Source organism: Gopherus flavomarginatus, chromosome 16, assembly GCF_025201925.1.
Source record: "Gopherus flavomarginatus isolate rGopFla2 chromosome 16, rGopFla2.mat.asm, whole genome shotgun sequence".
Lineage (NCBI taxonomy): Eukaryota > Metazoa > Chordata > Testudines > Testudinidae > Gopherus > Gopherus flavomarginatus.
Window position 1 is genome coordinate 7644326 of NC_066632.1, and position 23798 is coordinate 7668123.

The 23798-nt window shown below is 51.7% G+C and overlaps 1 pseudogene; it reads right to left on the reverse strand.

Annotated features, from left to right (window-relative positions):
- Window positions 1-523: 523 nt before the first annotated feature.
- LOC127035398 (cAMP-dependent protein kinase catalytic subunit alpha-like) lies at window positions 524-17020 on the reverse strand (annotated as a pseudogene).
- Between the last annotated feature and the right edge of the window lie 6778 nt (window positions 17021-23798).

Below are 23798 nucleotides of genomic sequence, written 5' to 3' on the forward strand. Positions count from 1 at the left end.
TTTCAGCGCCGACACTCGTCCCTTTGGGCTTTCAACTCCAGGCGAGTTCAGGTACCGTTTATGGCAGTCGCCAACCCCCCCCCAAGCCACATCCCTGAACTCCTTGGGCCTCCGGGGAGAGGAACAGCTCCTGGCTCATCACAGCAACGACAACTGGCCCCTAGAGCTGAACAGCCCACATGCCGGTCTGATTTTTTTTTTAAACTTTATTGGTAATTGTTTCAAATATGTTTACAACAAAGCACACTGTTAAAGAGGAAGTGGAGGCTCGGGGCGGAGGTGGGGGTTGTTTTGTTTTTTTCCAGTGAAACAAGTGTTGTCGGAGGACACAGACGTGTTTCCCAGGGCGGGGCGCATGATATCCTCACCCTCTAGATGGGACTCTCAGGCTTCTTTGTGGAAAAGGGGGATTTTGGGGGGAGGCCTAGCCACAGGGCTATATAGATATAATTTATCTATGAAACCAAAATCCAACCCCCCTCCCCCACCCCCGTGTGTGCCCTTTTTGCGGGGGCCACTGGTCCTAGAACTCAGCAAACTCCTTGGCGCACTTCTCAGTGGTTGAGACCCGGTTCTCCTCCTCCTCATAGTCATCAAAGTTACTCGTGTCGCCAGGGCCTTTGCACTTTGGTACAAAGGGAGCTTCCACCTGCAAAGGGAGGAGAGGGGGAGGTTGGGGACCCCCAGCACTCTTAAGCAATACAAGATCGGGCCCCTTAGCAACCAGATGAGGGATGCAGAATCAGCACCTCCTCAAGCCCCCTTGTATCTACCCAGAATTCCGTCCTCTCACTTTGCAATCAGGGAAGGGCAGGGGGTCATGAGCCCCTTGGATCCCCCACTTGCATCATCAGTAGGCTGTTATCCTCAGGGGGTGGAGACAGGACCATGCTTTTGCCACCATGTTACAAGCAGGTGACTGGGGGCTCCCTACTTGCTGGGTGAGCCTATCTCCCCATAGTGGTTGGACCCAGCCACAACACCCTGCTACAGAGTCCCAGTAATCAATGCGCTCCTAGAGGCCTGGGCACTGATGATCCCAGGTTCAATTCCTGCTGACGGAGGCTACACGCATGTGGAAGTTACCCAGGCTCTCCTCTGCCCGCCGCTGCCCTCCTACCTTCCTCTGGTAGACGGCGATCCAGTTGGTGGTAGCAAATCATTTATGGTTCTTAATGTCGTTGACCCCGTCCTTGAGGTTGCCAAAGCATTTGGTGAGGTCCACTTGCAGCAGGTTCCGGAGCAGGTCCTTCAGGTCCGAGCTGAAGTGAGACGGGAACCGGACCTGGGGTGTGAAGGAGAGACAGAGGTCTGGCATTTACCTGCCCTGCCCTCGTGGGTAGATTCATAGATACACCTAATACTGTATAGGCCCTAGCACAGAGGCATCCTGGGCTATGCCTGGTTGCTGAGGCACTATTGTAATACATCTAGTAATGTACAGCCCCTAGCACAGGGGGTCCTAGGCTACGCCTGGAGCGCCTAGGCACTACCATAATACATCTACTATGTACATCACCTAGCACAATGGGGTCCTGATCCACAACTGGGGCTTCTGGCACTATCGTAATACACCTAATAATAAATAACAAGTCCTTTAAAAACACTCCAGGACAATGAGTGGATGAGAAGTGGGGGCGCTACTGAGGACTGACACAGGAGCTGAAATGGTTAATTAGCAGCTGCCCCCCCAGCTCTTATTGAGCATTTTTCCTCCACAGATCTCAAAGCAGGGCTGCCGCATCACTATCCTCATTTTACATAATGGGAAACTGAGGCACAGGGAGACATGACTTGCCCAAGCACGCTGGTAGGAGAACTGGGAACAGAACCCAGGCCTGTTGAGTTCCCCACTAGGTTTAAAGCTGACCGTGTCCAACACGAGAGCTTGGAAAGCCTTGGTGAAAAGGCGTTGGGGTGGGCAGAGGAATATTATGGGCTCTTGGTTACTATGGCGATGAGTGCTCTACCAGTGCCTGGAGATGACTGATGTGTTTAAGGAATGTTTAGTCTTGCAACATAGCAGGACTGTGGAGGGTTTTGCAACTCACAACAGTATCTAAGAAAACTGTTCCAGGAGTCTGCATGAGATGGGAAATAGGGTTACATGGTGAGGGAGGGTCCATGTGTAGGGGACACAATGGGGGCGATGTTCATACATTGGAGAACAGGGGTACGTGGCAAGGGAGGGTCTATATGTTGGGGTGCAGGGGGAATGGAGTACATGACAGGGAGGATGCCCACGTATTGGGGATTGGGGGAGAATGGGAGGGCATGAGCATGTCAGGGGCGCAGCATGTGAGCATCACTCTGATCAGTCGCTGAGACTTGGCACCCCCCTTTAGCTGGGGAACCTCCCCCACCCCCCAAAATAAAAATTGCACAAGTGTCCCCTCCCCCAGCCCAAATACCTTGTCAGAAACAATCTTCTCGTAGTTCTGAATGGGCTGGTCAGCGAAGGACAGAGGGTAACCAGCCGCCATCTCATAGATGAGGACGCCAAGGGCCCACCAGTCCACAGCCTTGTTATAACCCTGCCCGTGGAAAGCAGGCCCCAAGGTTACGCACCAAACATTTGGGGGGTTGGGGGAACCACCTGGTGGCCAGAGATCAGCTACAGATAAGGCAGCAGACAGGCCCTTCCCAGCTCACCTTGCTGAGGATGATTTCGGGGGCCAGGTATTCCGAGGTCCCAAACAGAGTCCAGGTTTGGCCTTTCACCCGCTTGGCAAAACCAAAATCCGTCACCTGGAGCCAAAACACAGAGAGGGGAGAAGTTGGATCAGCCTGGAGGCTGTGACAGCAGGAGGGGAAGGGTGGGAGCAGATGATTGATGTATTCTGGCCATGTTACATTTCTGGGGGGTGTCTTGGCTTTGGGAAGGGGATGGCAGCAGAGAGAGACTTGGGCAGGGAGGAGATCACTGCAGGGAGCCAGGAGCCAGCGCTGGGATGGGGAAGGGAAGGAGTGTGGGGGAGGGGCGGCAGCCTCACCTCTATGTAGCCCTGCTGGTCTAGCAGGAGATTCTCTGGCTTCAGGTCTCGGTAGATGACATCCAGCGAGTGCAGATACTCAAAGGTCAGGACGATCTGAGCAGCGTAGAACTGGGCATGAGTTCACTGCAATGAGGTGGGAGGAGAACGTGGGCATCCCGGGCCAGCTCTGCCCTCTCTCAGCCAGCCCAGCACCCTCGGCCCCCTGCGGCCCCCACCTTCACCTTCCTTATAGATCCCTGACTCCATCTACCCTGGCAACCCCAGGCAAGATGCCCCAACTCTTTTAGGCCTGGTGGCGCCATCCAGTGGTGTAGCCAGGTGGAGGGAACAGGGGGAGCAATAAATAAAAAGGCGCCACCCGCTGCGGCGCTGTTACTCACCTGGAGGAGCTCCAGCTCCTCGGCAGCAGACCCTTCACTCGCTCCAGGTGTCCCGTCACCGAAGATCCGGAGCGAGTGAAGGTCCCGCCGCCGAAGACCGGGAGCACCCTCGGGGGAGTAAAATAAAAGCGCCGCAGCATTTTTTAATGCTCCCCGGGTGAGTACGAAGGCACTAGGAAATTGACAAGGCGCCACTTGTGCTCAGTGGGGAGTTGCCACTCCCCCGGCTCCCCTCCTAGCTACGCTACTGGCCCCATCTGGCTAGCCAGACCAGTAGTCCTAGAACGCACATCCCACCCGTCATTGCTAGATCCCTGACTCCATCCAGCCTGGCAACCCAGGGCAAGCCCCTCTCAGACCAGCATCTCCCCCCTAGCCCCAACACACACACCCATGGACCCCCAGCTCCATCCAGCCTGGCCCCATCTAGCCCTGGCATCCCTGGCCACTGACTGTGGCTAGTGCTGGCAGAAGAGCTCAGCAGCCCTCCCCATGGGGAATCCCTTCCTGACCAGCCCAGCTGGGGATCAGGTCACGCCCTGCAGCATGAGGATCAAAGCCAGCGTCACTGCAGATGCTGCTAGTGCATAAAAGGTCTAGTTCTCTACTGAACTAAATCACAAATTTACAGTGGTGGAAACTGTGGCACAGAGTGATTCTCCCCCTTCCCACAAGGAGTGAATGGCAGAGGCAGGAATATGACACAGGAGTCCCGACTCCCAGTCCCTCTGCTCTAAGGGTTAGATCCAACTGTCCTGCCTGAGCCAGGGATACATCCCAGGAGTCTAACCATCACCCAGCTCTAACCATTAGGGACACTGGCCCCAACATTGGCTCCTGTGGCAACGCTCACCTGAACCTCCCGATCCGCCGTAGGTGGGAGAACATTTCCCCGCCCGGGATGTATTCCATCACCATGTACAGATTGGAGTTATCCTAGAAGGGAATATACTCACTAATGAAAGGGCACGAGCTTTATTTGCTTGGAGTATTTAGTGCTAGAGCCCTAGAAAATCCAACTCCTCCCCACATCTCTGGTCTAGGGGCAGGGACAGGCAGGCCCAAGAGGGATTTCCCAGCTGCGACATCTATGATCAAAGGGGAAACCCAACCTGCTGCCAGGTCGGACACCCTAAAGGAGCAGAAGCAGGAAGTGAAACGTCTCAAAAGCAGAGTGTGAAATTGACCAGGCTGGCTTCATCCTCCCTCGTGGCTGCAAAGTCAAAGAGCAGCCTCCAAACTAACCATGCTGAGTCCAACAAAGCCATTCCGCTAGGGAGACCCTACCCGGCTCAGTGGTGAGAACATGAGCACTAAGCACCCACGCACATGCCAGCGGAGACCACTGGCCCTGCCCTCGAGCCCAGGGTCAATTTCCAGCTAGCCCTGGAGAGAGGGTCCAGGCAGAGCAAGGGCTGAGCTCCCCATGCTGTACGGTCGGAGGCCTTTTTCTGCAGCCAGATTAGGAGAGCAGGAGCCAAGAAGCAGAAAGTCACATCCTCACATTCCATCTAAATGATATCAGAACAGGGTAATACCGGGCTGGTAAGAAGGCTCCTGCCCTAATAGTGCCCAGCATCACCTGGCAAAGAAACAGATCTTAGGATGCTCTAAGGAATCACTTAGCAGCAGTGTGGGTGTGAAATCTCTACTTCTTGATTGTTTTCTTTTGCTGGTCCCCACTTCTCGATTGTTTATCTGTCTGGGTCTTTGATTGTTTCCGTTACATAACTAATTCTGCCAGGTGCACATCAACACAGGTCATGGTGTATGACGGGGTGTACGACTGTTTCACACTCTGCTCCAATTGGTCAGGGAATTATTTTGTAACACGTCTGTACAATGATTGGCTCAGGTAGAGCTAAGCTGGACTCAAGTTTCACTACATAAACTGGGGTTCAAAAGGAAGTTCTGGGGAACCAGCAACAGGACACAGCCCAGCGTCAGCACTGCCAGACCTCAGCACCCTGCCAATGACTCCAGCTTCTGCATAGTGTCCCAGGACGACCGGATCCTGACTGGCCAGCAGGGAAAGTTCGTCTGTCTTATTGAGAGTGATGGGCATTGTGTGAGTAGCGTCTGTATTCTGCTCTGGTAACTGTGATGAAGTGGGGGGTTTTCTTGGTTTTTTCAATGGTTTGCATGCAGAGGGGGTGAGACACAGTTTCCCTCGGGGTTACTGGTTTAACGAGGTGAGGGGAGAGGGAGTTTGTTGTTACAGAGGCCCGGGGACGGAATTTGGGACCCTGGCCAATGGTCTAGAGAATGGATACCCCAGCGACTGGTAACCTGGTGACCAGGAGGCCCAGTTCGGGAGTCACAGCTGGTTCTGGCCAGTGGGAAGACAATGGGTTGTGAAGAGAGGACCCCAGTGACCTGAACAGGTGGTTCCAGGCAGAGGCAAAAGAGAGGAGAGGCGGCCCAGGTGACCTTATTTACGTGGAAAGAAGACAAATGACAGAGGCAAGGCTTGGGGGAGGTGATATCAGATGCCCAGCTGGGAAGCAGGGGGACTCTGGGCTGGAGAGAGAGAGCAGGGAGAGCCCACCTGGATGTGCTGTGCAGAGGGAGCCCAGGCCTCAGGGCCCTGAGAGTTTCCTAGGCTGTGTTCAGATGCTCAATAAACCCTCCTGTTTTACGCTGGCAGAGAGTCTCTCCAGTCTAGAGAACAGCATTGCATTATTCCCTCTGAGAGTGGGGGCCCCAAGAAAATGACTGCCAGCACTGCTTGCTACTAACACGCCCATCACTCTAGCCTCCAGGCTCCCGCAGGGGCTGAGATTTATCCTGCAGCCTCCTCTGAGCTGACAACTCTTCATCACTACAATCCACTAACCTCAGGCTGACAGAAGAGGAGACAGGTCTCCCTTCAGAGCCAGCCCCTCTTTAATCAGGCCAGCCACAGGGGTTGCTGTGGAGCTCAAAGGTACAACTATCTTTGCTCTCCCCCCTTCACACAGGGTGTAGCTCACAGGCCCCAAAATCCAGGTTCAGAGAAGAGGGTCCAAGCCCCATTCCTGGGGCCTGAATTTTAGCTTTCCCAGAAACTCCCATCAGGAGAAAATGATCCCACGTGGTGGTTTCAAAGTCTCCACAAAGCCAATTGTTTGTGAAGTTAGGACTTCCTCTGAGACTCCCCTGCAAGCGAGGCCTCATGCCCTAGGGCAGGGGTCAGCAACCTTTCAGAAGTGCTGTGCCGAGTCTTCATTTATTCATTCTAATTTAAGGTTTCGCGTGCTAGTAATACATTTTAACGTTTTCAGAAGGTCTCTTTTGATAAGTCTATAATATATAACTAAACTATTGCTGTATGTAAAGTAAATAAGGTTTTTAAAATTTTTAAGAAGCTTCATTTAAAATTAAATTAAAAAGCAGAGTCCCCCGGACTGGTGGCCAGGACCTGGGCAGTGTGAGTGCCATTGAAAATCAGCTCAAGTGCCGTCTTCGGCACCCATGCCATAGGTTGCCTATCCCTGCCCTAGGGTCAGTGCAAGGGAGCTGAAAACTGAAACTGACTAGGAATGAAAGCAAAACTGACCGGGGGAAGTGCAACTGTTCAAAACCTGGAGTCAAAAGCAGAACAGAAGAGACTGAAAAAGTGTGTGGCAGGGCAGGGGTAAAACCCCTTGACTGCCCTGCTAAAATGCTGGCTAAGCCCTGCCTTTGGGTAGAGAGGCCAGGGGCAGAGGTGCCAAGCAGCCAGCAGGGAGCCCACCTGCGCGCCCTAACGAGGGCTGGCTCACTGCAATAGACTGAGCTAAGCAGCGACAGCTGGGCTGAAGGCTGGGAGGGATATAAAAGCCCTGAACCAAACTCAGTCAGGAGGCTAACCTGGGAGGGGACAGGAGGCTAGTGCTGGCTCCTCACCACAGGAAGGGTGCCTCAAGGGCCAACAGGCCCTGGAAAGGGGATAACTGTTGGGGGATAAAGGGGACTGCACAGTGGCACTGTAAAATAAAGCACAAGGGTGAAACACCAGAAGAAGGTGTGAGGACCAGCCTCAGCACAGGGCACAGGGTGAGAAGGCAGAAACCTGTGTGGACACTGTGACAAAGGGGAATGATCCAAACTGATTTTTCTTAGCTCCAAACCTGATCCCAGACCTCAGGCCAGGAATGTTTGTTCTCAGGATAGAAGAGACGCAGACTGTGCCCTTCCACCCTTCAGCACAGCTTTGGTTTTAAATAGGAAACGAATCAAGAGAATTGTGGGAGTCGGGAGGGAGACAGCCCAGGGCCGGTCTGACAAGCGAAGGACACCTACCTTGAAAGAATACTCTAGTTTGATGAGTAATGGAAAGTTGATGGCCTGGAAGATCCATTTCTCGTTGAGGGTTTGCTCAATTTGTTTGAGCTTCACTACCTAGGAGAGAAAAGGAAATAGCAACATCAGATCTTCCTCTGCTGCGCAGCACCCCCTGTGCCTCCTGCACACTCCCCTCTCCTGCATCCCCACGCAGGATTCAGCTCCAAATCCCTCCCCCCGCACTGGGGATTCAACGGCCCCAGGCCAGATCTCCATGGCAGCCCCCGGCATCTCACCTTCTGTTTCTCCAGGACCTTCATGGCATAATAATTCCCGGTCTCCTGTGTTTCACCAGCAATATCCTCCCAAATGAGCCCGTGCCCAGGGTCTTGATTCGCTCAAACTGATCCAAACTGGCCGTGTTCTGGAAGGGGGAAAACAAATCTGATGGAAGGGCAGACTGGTCCTGGGGGCATCAGGAAGGAACCTGCCTGGGACAGTAGGATTTGCACTGCATGACTGAAGGGGTCTTTAATGACCATGGGGGAGTCAGAGCTTCGGTTTTTATAGCTCACCAGAAAGGCAGCCCCTCCAGGGTCAGCACTGACTCTGAGGGGAGAGTGCCCCCTACTGAGCCCCCCCACTCCCTGCAGCACAGCACCCCCTAGCACCACACTGGGGTTGTTCTTGAGAACATTGATATGAAGAATTGGCCCTGTCAACACTGGTTCTCAACTTGGGAGGTACTTCCTTCTCTTCATGTGTCATTATTTAATGCCTGCATCTGTAACTTTCACTCCATGTATCTGAAGAAGTGAGGTTTTTATTACCCACAAAAGCTTATGCCCAAATAAATCTGTTAGTCTTTAAGGTGCCACCGGACGCCATTTTGTTTTTGTGGATACAGACTAACACGGCTACCCCTGATAATTGATAGGAAGAAGTATTTCACATTTCATCACCAGAGGGCACCAGAGGAAACCACTACCTTTAGAATGAGACACAGGCCTGGTCTACACTAGGCATTTATACCGATTTTAGCAGTGTTAAACCAATTTAACGCAGCACCTGTCCACACAACGAGGCCCTTTATATCGATATAAAGGGCTCTTTAAACCAGTTTCTGTACTCCTCCCTGACGAGAGGAGTAGCGCTGAAATCGGTATTACCATATCGGATTAGGGTTAGTGTGGCTGCAAATCGACGGTATTGGCCTCTGGGCGGTATCCCACAGTGCACCACTGTGACCGCTCTGGACAGCAATCTGAACTCGGATGCACTGGCCAGGTAGACAGGAAAAGCCCCGCGAACTTTTGAATTTCATTTCCTGTTTGCCCAGCGTGGAGAGCTCACCAGCACAGGTGACCACGCAGAGCTCATCAGCACAGGTAACAATCAGTCTCCTGAGAATCGAAAAAGAGCTCCAGCATGGACTGCACGGGCGGTACTGGATCTGATCGCTATATGGGGAGAGGATTCTGTGCTAACAGAACTCCGTTCCAAAAGACGAAATGAAACAACATTTGAAAAAATTTCTAAGCCATGATGGAGAAAGGCCACACCAGGGACTCAGTGCAGGGCAGAGTGAAAGTTAAGGAGCTCAGACAAGCCTACCAGAAAACCAAAGAAGCAAACGGAAGGTCCGAGGCAGGGCCGAAAACATGCCGCTTCTACGCTGAGCTGCATGCAATTCTAGGGGGGTCTGCCACCACTACCCCACCCCTGTCCGTGGATTCCGAGGTGGGGGTGGTAATATCAGCCTTGCTGAAGATTCTGCTCAGGGGGAAAATGAGGAGGAGGAAGAGGAGGACGAGCTTGCAGAGAGCACACAGCATTCCGTTCTCCCCAACAGCCAGGAGCTTTTTCTCACCCTGACAGAAATACACTCCCAGCCCTCCCAAGCCACTAGCCCAGACAATGAAGCCATAGAATCGACCTCTGGTGAGTGTATCTTTGTAAATATAAAACATGGTTTAAAAGCAAGCGTTTTTTAATGATTGATTTGCCCTGAGGACTTGGGATGCATTCGCGGCCAGTACAGTTATTGGAAAAGTTTGTTAACATGTCTGGGGATGGAGCGGAAATCCTCCAGGGACATCTCCGTGAAGCTCTCCTGGAGGTACTCCAAAAGCCTTTGCAGAAGGTTTCTGGGCAAGGCAGCCTTATTCCGTCCACCATGGTAGGACACTTGACCACGCCATGCATGTAGCAAGTAGTCTGGTATCATTGCATGACAAAGCCTAGCTGCGTATGGTCCCAGTGATTGCTGGCATTCAAGCAACATCCTTTCTTTATCTCGCTGTGTTATCCTCAGGAGAGTGATATCTTTCATGGTAACCTGGTTGAAATTCAGGAATTTAATTAAGGGGACAGAGATGGCCATTTCTACTGGGCTGTTTGCCTGTTGCTTAAAAGGAATCCTTCCTTGCAGGTAGCCAAGCGGGGGAAGGGGAGGGGGGGAAATGGCGCTGAGCTTTTTCGCGTTTGGCTAGCAGGGATCTTCCCTGCTACCAGCCACGCGGTGGGGGGGCGGAAGGGGGGTGATTAGCAGTGATCTTCCATGATACCAGCCACGCTGTGGAGGGGGAGGGGTAAAGCGATCATCCCAGAGAATTGGAAGGGGGGTGGTTTCTGCTGCTGCACGTTAACAGGAAAGAAGCACTGAACGGGATTTGCTTGGTATTTGGGAAAGGAGGGCATGTGTATATGAAGGCTGCAGAAGCCAAAAGACAATGGCTTACCATGGCCGCATGCAAGCTGAATTCTGCTGCCCCGACCTGCGTCTGTGAGATCTCCAACACCAGAGCTGCAGGCGCTCAATATAAAGATGCAAAATGCGACCTTGTAGTGAAATCACATGTGCTATGTAAGGTGAATAGTGTTGTTCACCGTGAAAGAGTATAAGCATTGTCCTGTAAAATGTATCTTTTTAAATACTTCTCTCCTTTTTTTCCCTCCCTCATGCAGCTGCACATTTTTCAAGCCTCCCTACATCCCGAAGGCTATCTCAGATAAGGCGGCGGAAAAAAAAGACGCGAGATGAAATGTTCTCGGAAATCGTGGAAGTGACCCGCAATGAAAGAGCTCATCTGAATGAGTGGAAGGACGTGGTAGCAAATTACAGGAAAATGCCAGTGAACGTGAGGACAGGAGGGACCAACGTGAGGATAGGAGGGACAAACATGAGGAGAGGAGGGACGCTCGAGATGAGAGGTGGCAGCAGGAAGATCAGCGGTGGCAGGATGCAACGCTGGGGCTGCTGCGTGATCAAACTGACGTCCTCTGACATCTGGTGGAGCTTCAGGAACAGCAGCAGGGTCACAGAGTGCCGCTGCAGCCCCTGTGTAACCACCTTCACCCCTCACCATGTTCCATATCTTCCTCACCCAGACGTGTAAGAACGCGTGGAGGAAAGCTTCGTGCACCCGCCCACTCCACCCCCGTGGACAGCCCAACCAAAAGGCTGTCATTACTTTGAAATTTTTTTAGTGGCCTTTTCCTTCCCTCCTGTCCTCCTCCCAAATCACACCCGGGCTACCTTGTCAGTTCCCTCCCTCTTTTTATAATGACTTTTTAATAAAGAATACATGATTTTTAAACGATAGTGACTTTATTTCCTTAAGCAAGCTGTAATCGAAGGGGGAGGATGGGTTGCTTACAGGGAATGAGTCAATCGGGGCAGGGGGGGGTTCATCAAGGGGAAACAAACACAACAGTCACACCGTACCCTGGCCCGTGATGAAACTCGTTTTCAAAGCTTCTCTGATGCGCACCACTTTGTGGGGTGCTCTTCTAATCGCCCTGGTGTCTGGCTGCGTGTAATCAGCGGCCAGGTGATTTGCCTCAGCCTCCCACCCCGCCATAAAGGTCTCCCCCTTACTCTCACAGAGATTGTGGAGCACACAGCAAGCAGCAATAACAAAGGGGACATTGGTTTGGCTGAGGTCTGAGCGAGTCAGTAATGTGTGCCAGCGCGCCTTTTAACGGCCAAATGCACATTCTACCACCATTCTGCACTTGCTCAGCCTGTAGTTGAACAGCTCCTGACTACTGTCCAGGCTGCCTGCATATGGCTTCATGAGCCATGGCATCAAGGGGTAGGCTGGGTCACCCAGGATAACTACAGGCATTTCAACATCCCCAACTGTTATTTTCTGGTCTGGGAAGTAATTCCCTTGCTGCAGCCATTTAAACAGAGTAGTGCTTCTGAAGACGTGAGCATCATGAACCCTTCCTGGCCATCCCAAGTGGATGTTGGTGAAACGTCCCTTGTGATCCACCAGTGCTTGCAGCACCATGGAAAAGTACCCCTTGCGATTTACGTACTGGGTGCCCTGGTGCTCCAGTGCCAAGATAGGAATATGGGTTCCATCTATCGCCCCACCACAGTTAGGGAATCCCATTGCAACAAAGCCATCAACTATGACCTGCACATTTCCCAGAGTCACAACCTTTCGTAGCAGCAACTTAATGATTGCTTTGGCTACTTGCATCACAGCAGCCCCCACAGTAGATTTTCTCACTCCAAATTGATTCCCGACTGACCAGTAGCTGTCTGGCGTTGCAAGCTTCCAGAGGGCTATTGCCACTTGCTTCTCAACTGTGAGGGCCTCTCTCATCTTGGTATTATGGCGTTTCAGGGCAGGGGAAAGCAAGTCACAAAGTTCCATAAAAGTGCCCTTATGCATGCGAAAGTTTCGCAGCCACTGCGAATCGTCCCAAACCTGCAAAACTATGCGGTCCCACCAGTCTGTGCTTGTTTCCCGGGACCAAAATCGGCGTTCAATGGCTAGAACCTGCCCCATTACCAGCAGGATCTCCAAAGCGCAGGGGCCCGCGGTTTGAGAGAATTCTGTGTCCATGTCCTCATTACTCTCATCACTGCTCTGCCGTAGCCGCCTCCTCCTCGCCTGGCTTTGCAGGTCCTGGTTCAGCACAGACTGCACGAGAATGCACAAGGTGTTTACAACGTCCACGATTGCGGTCTTGATCTGAGCAGGGTCCATGCTTGCTGTGCTATGGCGTTTGCACAGTTCACCCAGGAAAAAAGGCGTGAAACAGTTGTCTGCTGCTTTCACGGAGGGAGGGGTGAGGCTGTACCCAGAACCACCCGCAAAAATGTTTTTTTCCCCATCAGGCCCTGGGATTTCAACCCAGAATTCCAAGGGGCGGGAGAGACTGCAGGAACTATGGGATAGCTATGGGATAGCTACCCACAGTGCAACGCTTCGGAAATCGACGCTAGCCTTGGTACATGGACGCACACCGCCGAATTAATGTGCTTAGTGTGGCCGCGTGCACTCGACTTTATACAATCTGTTTTACAAAACCAGTTTATGTAAAATCGAAATAATCCCATAGTGTAGACATACCCACAGACAAGGGATTCCCTGCTCCTTGGGCAGAACCAAAATCCAGTTCCAGACAGGTGATCCGCCCAGCTCCATTCAGTGGGGGCTGGTAGGTTAGAGGCAGGGGAGGGGCTGGATGTCAGGTCTGCTGGGTTCTAGCCCTTGGTCTGTGAGGAGAGGGCACTAAGTGTAGTGGTCAGAGGGCAGGAGACTAGGAGTCAAAAGATCGCTTCCTAGTTCCGCCACCAACTTCCTATATCCTTAACCAAGTACCTTTCCCTTCTGGGCCTCAGTTTCCCCATCTGTGCCATGGCGTTAATGACACAGAGTGTGTGGGAAGACTAGCAAAGTGACAGTGCTGCTGAGGGACCAGCAACTCTGCCTCAGGAATTACCCAGAACCATCCCAGGGGGGATTTCCAGTGGGGACAGACCCAGGGCTGACCTCCAAACTGAGGCACTGCACCCAAGCACAGGGCAGCAAATGGATGCCCTTTGAACACGGTCCCTGTTAGCACAACCCCCTGGGAGCCAATCTGGGGCTGGGCTGGACGACCACGCTGGAGCCTTGGCAGGAGGATGGGGGAGGAGGAGACAGGCTGGATCAGGAGGAGTCCCACATGCTTAGTGTCCCCCTCCCCCAGAAGAGAGGAGTTGAACCTCCATTGTTCTTGGCCCTCCAGTTACCAGAGGGCAGATTGGGGGATTGGGGTGGGGGTGGGAGAAGAGCACTCAGTCCTGCTCCCCAGGAACAAAAATAACCCCAGACCCTCACTGGAGGCTGTTTGGCAAGGGGGCTCAGTGATGGGGAAAGAGATCCAGGGGGTGATTGCAGAATAATCAGCCTGGGGCTCAAGAGGCCTTGATTCTGGGGTGGGCGTGGGGGGAAGATCTGAGATGGGGACACAGTACCTGGAAGGGGTTCTCCCATTTCTTTAGGAAGTCTTCTTTGCCTTTGGCTAGGAACTCCTTTACTGTAAGGGAAACAGGAAGGGAGCAGCGTAAGGAGTCAGCAGGAGTGGGACACCCAGCCTGTGGACAGAGCTCCACTTTCAGCCCCCCGCTCAGCAAAGAGGCACGCAGTCAAAAAATGGGGTGGGCATTTTAAGCGTATCAGTGGGATGGCGGTGCCTGATTGGCCACAAAGGGCAGCTCAGCTGCAGATTAGCTAGAGAGAGGTCCATGCTGGGGCGCTCCTGCCGCACCCCCAGGCCTGCCCCTGGACACACCGAACAGCCCCGTCAGGGAGGGCTAATGCAGGCCCCAGTGCCTACCAAAGGGGGGGCACTTGTGCCTCAACACCCCTCCCCCGCTGAACATGCCACTCAGGGGTGCCTGTTCCACATCCCGCAACACACAACCGGCACCTCACAAGGAGACACTCATACAACCCTCCAGTCAAATGACATTAAGAGGTGTGGATCATGTTGCCCTAATGGGAGGATACAGGATCTACTACTGCTGCCAGAAAAATGGGTGAAGGAGGAGGAGTTTCCCCCTTAGCTCAAAGAGCAGACGCCTGGGTGTAGCCGCCTCTCAACCATGCAGACAGCATGCATCAACACACGCCCAGCCCACAAGGGGGTGCCACACACACACACACACACACACACACACACACACACACACACACACACACACACACACACACACACACACACACACACACACAGAGAAAGCAGCTGTGAAAGTCACAAACCCCAGTTGCCCACAAAACGACCAGCTGCAGCCTCCACAGCATCAGCCTGGGAACAGCAAGTGCCCTGCTCTCTGGCACCCAACCAGGTGATCCTTCCTTTGCCAGCCGGGCTCCTGCTCCTTGCTGCCAGATCCCAGAACCATGGGAGGAGGGATGGGGATTGGAGCAATCTGCAGCATCTGGAGGGATATTTGGTACAGAAAGCCCCTTGCATCTTCGCTGCCTGTCACTGCTCCTGATAGGGACAAGTCCCGCAGCTCTTAATAGTGCAAGAGATGCCCACGGGATTTGAATGGCTGCAGCAGTGAGGCCAAGCACAGAGCAGCAGCAGGGGGTGGCTTTGAACCCAGAGCTCACCCCTCCCCCACCATCACAGGCAAATCTCCCCCACACCAGTGGTATATAAAGTTAATTGCCTCCCCTGGGGATCACTGGTGCTCAGATGCCAGGGAGGGGACAAGCTAAAAGCCTAGATCCAGATCTGGGTGCTGCGGTTCTTGGGGTCACGGATGTACAATGCAGGAGTTAACTTCCTGCTGCCCCACTCTCACCACTACAACCCAGTCCCTTCTCAGGAGCCCTAGCTCCCAGCCCCTCACTTGAATCATTAAATAGCAGCACTTCTGTGGAAACCTGGCACCACCACGCTCCAGTCCTGTCCCTGCCTGAAGGAAAGGGCTGAGAAATAGGCCAGGTGAGGGCCCGAAATGCACCAGCGAAGCAGGACAATATCCTACAGATGGGACTGATTCACTGCTGGAGGGAAAGAGACCAAGATTACAGGGGTTCCCCTGATCCCACAGGATAGGAGAGGGCAGCCCTGAAATGGTTCTGGGGTTCAGCTATTTGCTGGCTACTTACCCCCGCTCACACCCCCTTCACCCTCTTGTCCTCACAGCCCTTGCATGGACACAGGACAGATAAGACAATTTCCTGCACTATCCTGACCAGACCTTACAGAACTAAGTTTAAGTAGCTTAGGAGTTCATTGCATTTCAAAGGCAGGCAGTTATGTTTTATTGTGGGACTGTATGTGACGTCTACAACAGAAACCCAGGGAAGGGTTATGGGCTTTGAGGGACCATCTGAAACTATGGGGCCTTTTAAAGTTAAGTAAGTTTCCCAGGAAATCTCTAGGGGAAGGGGTGCGCAAATGTAACACCTCTGGTTATGCAAAACCTCAGCTACTGGAAGCTGCTCCCCAAGGAGAAACCCACTGCCTGTGAGTTACCTGGCTGGAAGCGGGATGATCTTTGGAAAGCTTATTAGCAGGCGCATTGATTCTTTGCTGGGTTTTAAGAGGGTTTCCCTGCAATGCTTTTACCTTAAGACTCCATGTGCTTGCTAACAGCTGTGTGGTACCTTATACCCGCAGGAGACCGGGCTGTTTGTAGCCTCTGAGGACGGAGGGCAAAGCAGGCCGGCTGAGGGGGTCTTACTTGCTGGGGAACTCACAGTGTAGGTAGGGAGCTGAGCAGCCTGGAAATCCCCCGGGCAGGGAGGAGAGAGACGCAGGTCTCTGCCCAAGAGAGGTGATGACTAGGAGCTAGAAGCCTAAGTAGCTTCCCTGGCTGGCCCATGAGGGGCAAATACAGGTGCAGTTGTCCTGACCTGCGACACCCTCGCTCCCACTGTTCTTCCCTGGCAGCATCCTCACCAGCTCAATGCCTTGGGAGGGGAGATCAGCCATTCTGCCTTCTTCTGGACGTTAAGGAAGACTTATGAGGCTCTGCTAATCAATCACATGAACTGGGGGCAGCCCCAGACAGCGATGGAGCAATCGTCTCTGCACCACCAGCCTCTAATTTACTTGGCCCAACACCAATAATTTGTTCCCTTTTTGGGCCTGTCTCACCTTAGAGTCTCGTTCTTTCTCTTCAAGGCCCTGGAACCAGGAGCCCTAGAGCCGAAAGCTCTGGGATGGGGATTGTGGCTGACAGCCCCACCCCTCCAGTCCCATGGCACTTTCTACCACCCAGGTGAAGCTCGTCTGTGAGGGAGCTGACAGAGATTCTTTGGGGGCCCGTCCAAGACGGTGGAACTGCCTGCCACAGGATCTAAGGATCATCTTGAACTTCCCCACCTCCTGCTGCTAGTGCTATGTGCCCTCCTCTGACCAGCCTTCTCCACTATAAACACAGCACAGCACAGGCATATAAAAACAGACCCTGCCCTGCCACCACAGGGTACGAGTGACGGAAGTGACCCATATCCTATGGGGCAGAACAGGGCCCGGGGCAGGGGAATAACCAGCACCCCCAGAGGGGAAAGACCCTGTGTCCTCATATGTGTCCCATTCCCCCTCCCGCCACGACCTTCACCCCCACCCTGGCTCACCCCCGGCCTCCATCGTGCTGCCTCAGCCTGTGGCCTCCTCTGCGCTCGGCCTACGGCTCCTCGGCAGGGCCAATCCACCCGGGCCCAGCGCCTGCCACTGCAGGGGGCGAGGGAGGCACTCGCTCTCAGCCAGGCTCCCCGCACTCTGCCAAGCGTGGGGCAGATTGACCCCACCAGGGAGCCGTAGCTGGGGGGCGAGGGTGGGGGCCACCCAGGATCTGAGCCCTCTGGGACTCCATAGACGGGCGTGGGCAGGCCAGGGGAGCCAATGGGGGGTGGGGTAAGGGCTTGGCCCCATGGGGGCTGGAGGGCCCAGGGCAGGGGATGTGCCCCTGCACAGGGCAGGGAGGGCGACAGATTTAAAGCAGAGGAAAATCAGAGCGATACGAGGGGGCAAGGAGACACCCCTTGGAAGCCACACAAACCTCACGGGCTGCAGTTCAGAGCAGGGGCAGCGTGTGACATAAAAAAATCCTTTCCCCTCCCCTCCAGACAGTGTGTTTGTGTTTGTCCTAACCGACCGTCGGGCCATTGCTGTCAGAGAGACGGCAGCAGCAATCTCATGTGATGCGGGTTTGCCAGAGTGTGATCGCTGCTCTGTGCCTCAGGAAGATCGGTGCCAGGCTGGCATTCTTCCCCTGCCTTTCAAACAAACTCCCTCCAAGAACCGAGTGTTTCACCCAAGCCGGGCGATTTCTCTCTCTAGCATTCACCTACCCCTCAAGTTTTATTTAATCAGATCTTTTGCATCATAGAGGGAGGCTGGTGCAATGGTTAGAGCACTAGCCAGAGACTTGGGACATCCTGGCTTAATTCCCTGCTCTGCCCCAGACTAACCTTGGGCAAGTCACTTAGTCTGTGCCTCAAATTTTCCCATGCTACAGAGGGGGATGATAGTACTACCTTGCCTCACCGGGAGGGCTTGGAGGATAAATATATTACCAGTTGTGAGGCGCTCGGATACTATAATAACCGGAACCAGATTTGGACCTTAGACAGAAAGATAATGCACTTCCTTATGGTCCATACATTTTTATCCCCTTATTTCTTGTTCGACAGCATTAAAGAAAAAGCAGCTCAGCAGCTCTTAGTCATTTTAAAATCATTAATTTTATCTCCCTATCCATCAACGAGACTTAATGCACCTCTGCTACTTACCTATTTTACTCCTGAGGTCTGCAAAAGCCTAGTTTTCCCTTAACCCTTTTTGTGATTTTCTGCTCCAGCTGCCTCTCCAGAGATCTTCTCAACCTTTCCTCATCGCCCAAAAGTCAGAGTTGAACCCTGGTGTGATTCCATTCTGCCTCCCTGAAATACCCACCACAATTCAACTGGGATTTCTTCATCTTCACTTCCTGTCCTAAATTCCTAGGCCCACTCCCTCCCATCCCCTGTAATACTGTAACTGCTACAGGGGACGCAGGTCAGCAGCACACAGTGAGAAAGTGAGAGGGTGCAGGGGGAAGGTGCAGTGCAGGCAAAGGGAAGGGGTTGCCGGTTTGATCCCTCCTGGGACTCACTCAGGCCTGTCCCAAGAGGTCAGAGGCCCTGGTGGCTCAGTTTGCCCAAGGCCAGCAACCACCTCAGGGCTCACACAGACTCTGATTCATCCCAGCAGAGCCAGAGTAGAGTGGGCAGCCGTTTACATACTAATTCCACACCACACCCAGGGGGCAGATTGTCCAATTGCCACCCCAGGCAGAGCGACTCCCAGCTCAGCCGCACCCTCAGGCAGCCAAAAGGAAGGAAACTAGCACCCACTGCCCTTGCACTGTTGCTCAATGCAAGCATATTTGATCTATGCCCAATATGTCCCAGTTTGCCCAGCTGAAAGCAACTGCTCCAAGATGAGGAGAGCTTAGATCAGGGGTAGGCAACCTATGGCACGCGTGCCAAATGCGGCACACAAGCTGATTTTCAGCGGCACTCACACTGCCTGGGTCCTGGCCACTGGTCCAGGGAGCTCTGAATTTTAATTTAATTTTAAATGGAGCTTCTTAAACATTTTAAAAATCTTATTTACTTTACATACAACAATAGTTTAGTTATATATTATAGACTTATATGTCCACTGATTCCCTATTCCAATCCAAATATCAGGTGTTATTCCAGGAGCACTAACAACAAATCGGCTAGGCGTACCAGGTGGTCTAATCTCCCAGATGTCATCATGAATTATCCAATCCCACATGCATCCATCCCATGGGTCTGGCAGGATTCGGTATGTGGGAACCCACACTCCTCTGACTGGCCTGTATGCATGGAAGGAACACTGCAAGTATTTGCACGTCCATCCTGAAAACCTCCAAGCATATCCCCATGGGTACAAGTCAGATGGCACTCCTGAAGCACTAGTAAGGGCAGTAGGCCATGCCTGATGCCTGAGATCACTCTGAATGGCCGTCAGCTTCAGACGAGTGGTAAATGCAGGGCCACCTACAAAATAAGCAGAAATGCTCCCAGACTAATTACCGCTTGCCGGAAATGAAAGGTGGTAGCTCGATACCACCCCGTGCCTGCCTTTAACCTACAGGCACTAGTGACGCTGCTAGCGTAGGGCCCACTAGCATTCACTACCTGCTTCTCTGGTGGGGGCCCAGGTCCCCGCAGCCCTTCTCACCAGTAGCAGGATTTTTAATTGGTAGGATAAATCCCACCATCTCAGACCAAGGGCAGGGGTTGGGGGAGAAGGGGAACAGAGAACAACAGATATACCAGACTCACCCAATACTCCCTCCCCAAGTCAAATGGATCATGGTCACTGTTCACTGAACTCTAAAATAAACCCAGACAGCTAGGTCGTAGGACCCAAATGGGGTAGCTAATCCCACGTGGGTCCTGCCGTGGTCACCACAAATGTTGCCTCAAAGGGGAAAATGGTAACCCTTAAAATAAATCAGGTGTGGCAGAGGGAAAGAAAATGGATACCCCTTTTACTCAGAAGTGCAGATACGACCCACTCTGGTATCTGGTCACCCAGGGGGCCAATACCCCCGGTCTGGTGCGGTGTAAAATGAAGAGGAGACAAGTAATTAAGGTGAAAACAAAGTGAGATATATTAGGGATAAAAATACAATCAATAGGGAAAGGAAAGAAAACCACAAATGCAAACAGCACTAGAACCAATAACAATAGTGACAGTGACTTCAGTGGGGCATGAAGCCTGGACCCAAATAAATCCCTCCCTTGGCCAAATACCCTATAACAAAACAGATGTCATCCTGCTCCATCTAGGTGCTGGGTGTGTGCAGTGGCAATGCTCAGGACCTCTACTATCGGGCTAGTGGAAAGCCATCAAGGAGGAACGCTGAGGAATCCAATGGATGAATGGGGATCTCCGTGGAGGAGAAGCCCTCGCACACAGGCTGCTGCTCAGATGGAAAGTGGCCTCATTCACACAGGAGTCACTGATGTCAAGGCGGGGAAAAGTGCTGAACACGTCTGAGGTAAATCTGAGGTAATAGAACCTGCAGGGATTTGGGCGGGAAAACAGATGGAATGTCCGGAGCCCAATGGTGGGAAAATCCAGTTCTGACCAATTGGGGCTAGTTCTCAGTCAATTCCCCTGAGGTAAACAGGGATTGAATCTGAAGTCACATGTCACAGACTCCATTTTGTATTTCTTACTTTTAATTATCCCAACAAGTGGAAGAGCTTAATGATCTGATGCTTCCTCGCTAATGAACTTCTCCTTGTGTTCACACGCAGCCTGCTGTTCTAGCCCCCACTCCTCTGCCAGCAAACAGCCAGCCCTCCCACAGAGCTGAGCTAATCCCCATCACCCCACTTCCCGCACGGGGGAGCTGGGCCCATGTCCCGGCTTGCAGCTGGCTTTGATGGCGCCGCAGAGCGGCAGCGGTGGAGGCTTGGTCGCCCCTTTAAGGGATAGAGGAGGTCATGGACTGCTTCCATGCCCCCTACCCAACAACCCAGGGCTCAGGGTCTGGGCGAGATAACCTTGGGTCCATCCAGAGAGGGTGCAGCTAAGCAAGGGTGGCTCAGAGGGGTGGGGAATAGAGCACAGAGCCTTTCTTCTCTAGGAGGCACCCGTCTGGTGGGGGGTGGGAATGGGACACAGGAGCCTTTCTCCCCTTTCTCATTATGTTGTTGGCCCTTAAGAATATTCCAAATTGCCGCTGTACTATTGGCACCATCCCATAAGTGTCCTGCCAAATCTCTTTTCTTTGTAGGGGAGACCTATGCTCTTTGCTGTTGTAGCCGGATAGCAGCTCCCTTGGAATAATTGGAATACATGGAAGTAATTTGAAAACTGGATAGGGGCAGGGTGAATTTCACAGTCCCTAATGTGGCATTAATTATTGTTATTCGATATACTAGTACATCTCTCTTGGGGATAGCATTATACCACATCTGTTGTTTAAATATTCTCAGGTACTTTCGAGAGGCATTAACATTAACAGCATAGGAAGGAGTATAGTGTAATATGGTACAGGTTAGATTATTAGTTATTAGGATCATCTCAGTACAAGTACCGTTTCTGGTGGCAGAACACACTCTCTGAGTATGAGTCTGATTATTTACTAATTGGGTGACTAAATAACAATAAGGGCCCCTTTCTCCTAATAAACTACAAACCCCTGGAATGGCCATCATATCAACCCCTTCATAAAACCCATCTATCTTAAGTTCAGATTCCCTAGGCTCAATTGTGGTAATGTTATATACTTCTATTTCTACTGATCCATTTGTTCTCCATTCAATTATTCGCTCATATATGTCATGTCCTGAACCTTAAAAATATAAATTTTCCAAACAATACTTAGATAAATCACTAACACGTGAAGGCCTTGGCCACTGGATTTCATCAGAATAGATCAGGGATAGGCAACCTATGGCAAGTGAGCCAAAGGCAGCTTTCGAGCTGATTTTCAGTGGCACTCACACTGCTCGGGTCCTGCTACCGGTCTGGGGGGCTCTGCATTTTAATTTAATTTTTTTAATGAAGGTTCTTAAACATTTTAAAAACTTTATTTATTTCACATACAACCATAATTTAGTTATATATTATAGACTTATAGAAAGAGACCTTCTAAAAACATTAAAATGTATTACTGGCACACGAAACCTTAAATTAGAGTGAATAAATGAAGACTCAGCATACCACTTCTGAAAGGTTGCCGACCCTCGGAATAGATAGTATTGTCTGTATCTGGATATGTTACAGGAGTGGTAGTATGGTAATGGCAGGGGTAGTGGTTGTGGCAACAAGGTGCTTTTGATATTTTTCATCTGAAAGCCAATTAGGGAGAGCAGTACATTCCCAGGGTACTTGTCCAACAGCGCACTGTGCAGCCTCCAGAAGAAACCCCGAATACCAAGCAGTACCACATTCCCAAGCAAAAAGTCCACAACTTCTGCCTTCTCAGTGTATAATACTCCATATTTTCTACCAGGGCCAGTTCTTAATGTCCTTTGTAGTCAGAAACTCCTGGGCTGTGGCAGGTTCAGCGGAGCGAGCATTTCTTTTTCTTCTTTCCTGGAACCGTTGTAGTTCAGCATCATACAGGGGAGAGGTTACCAGCACATCACCCTGCAGAACTCTGGTTTCTTTAACAAATGCTGAAGACATGCTGATTTAATTAGTGGACATTAGTGCCATTCAGGCAGAGGAAAAGAATTACCAGAAGGAGAAACAGGCTGATCAGCAATTGGTGTAGAATCATTTTGAGAAGGAGGGGTCTTTTTGCTGTGAGAAGCATGGGTCCAAGTAGTCAGTCCTTGGCACTTCACAGCGGTGTTGGTGGTCAGCAGGACCTGGTAAGGGCCTTTCCAGCATGGAGCCAAAGCAGTCTTTTGCTGGTGGATCCTTATGTAGATCCAAGGATAAATGGACACAAATCAGATATTAGGAATGGCAATATACAAAAACCTGCAGGAGAACACTTCAACCACCCTGGCCACACTATAGCAGACCTTAAGGTAGCCATCCTGCAGCAAAAAAACTTCAGGACCAGACTTCAAAGAGAAACTGCTGAGCTTCAGTTCATCTGCAAATTTGACACCGTCAGCTCAGGATTAAACAAAGACTGTGAATGGCTTGCCAACTACAAAACCAGTTTCTCTTCCCTTGGTTTTCACACCTCAACTGCTAGAAGAGGGCCTCATCCTCCCTGACTGAACTAACCTTGTTATCTCTAGCCTGCTTCTTGCTTGCTTATATATACCTGTCCCTGGAAATTTCCACTACATGCATCCGATGAAGTGGGTATTCACCCACGAAAGCTCATGCTCCAAAACGTCTGTTAGTCTATAAGGTAGCAAAGGACTCTTTGCTGCTTTTACAGATCCCAGACTAACATGGCTACCCCTCTGATACTATGTAGATCCAATCTCCTGGTTCTGAGGAGTGGCAGGGCTGCTCAGGGTTCTTGGGTAATGCTTCTCTCACCTGCAAGTAAAAAGACTTAGGCACTAATGAAATGTGTTGACAGTAATTAAGCATTACATCATCCATCAAATGAATGTCCATCTGAGCAAGGGCAAATGGGGGTGCTACTGGAAGTTGCATCGGGTGCCCTGTCAAAATCTCATGTGGGCTAAGTCCAGTCTTTCGGTTGGGAGTGGCTCTTATGCTCATCAATGCTAACGGTAAGGCATCTGGCCATTTGAGGTTCGTCTCTGCTCAAATCTTGGCCAGTTTGTTTTTCAGAATCCCATTGTGACATTCCACTGTCCCAGCAGATTGTGTTGAATCTGCAAGGCTGCACATAATTCTTTTACAATCTGTCCAGTAAAATGAGTGCCACGGTCACTGTTGATACACACAGGTA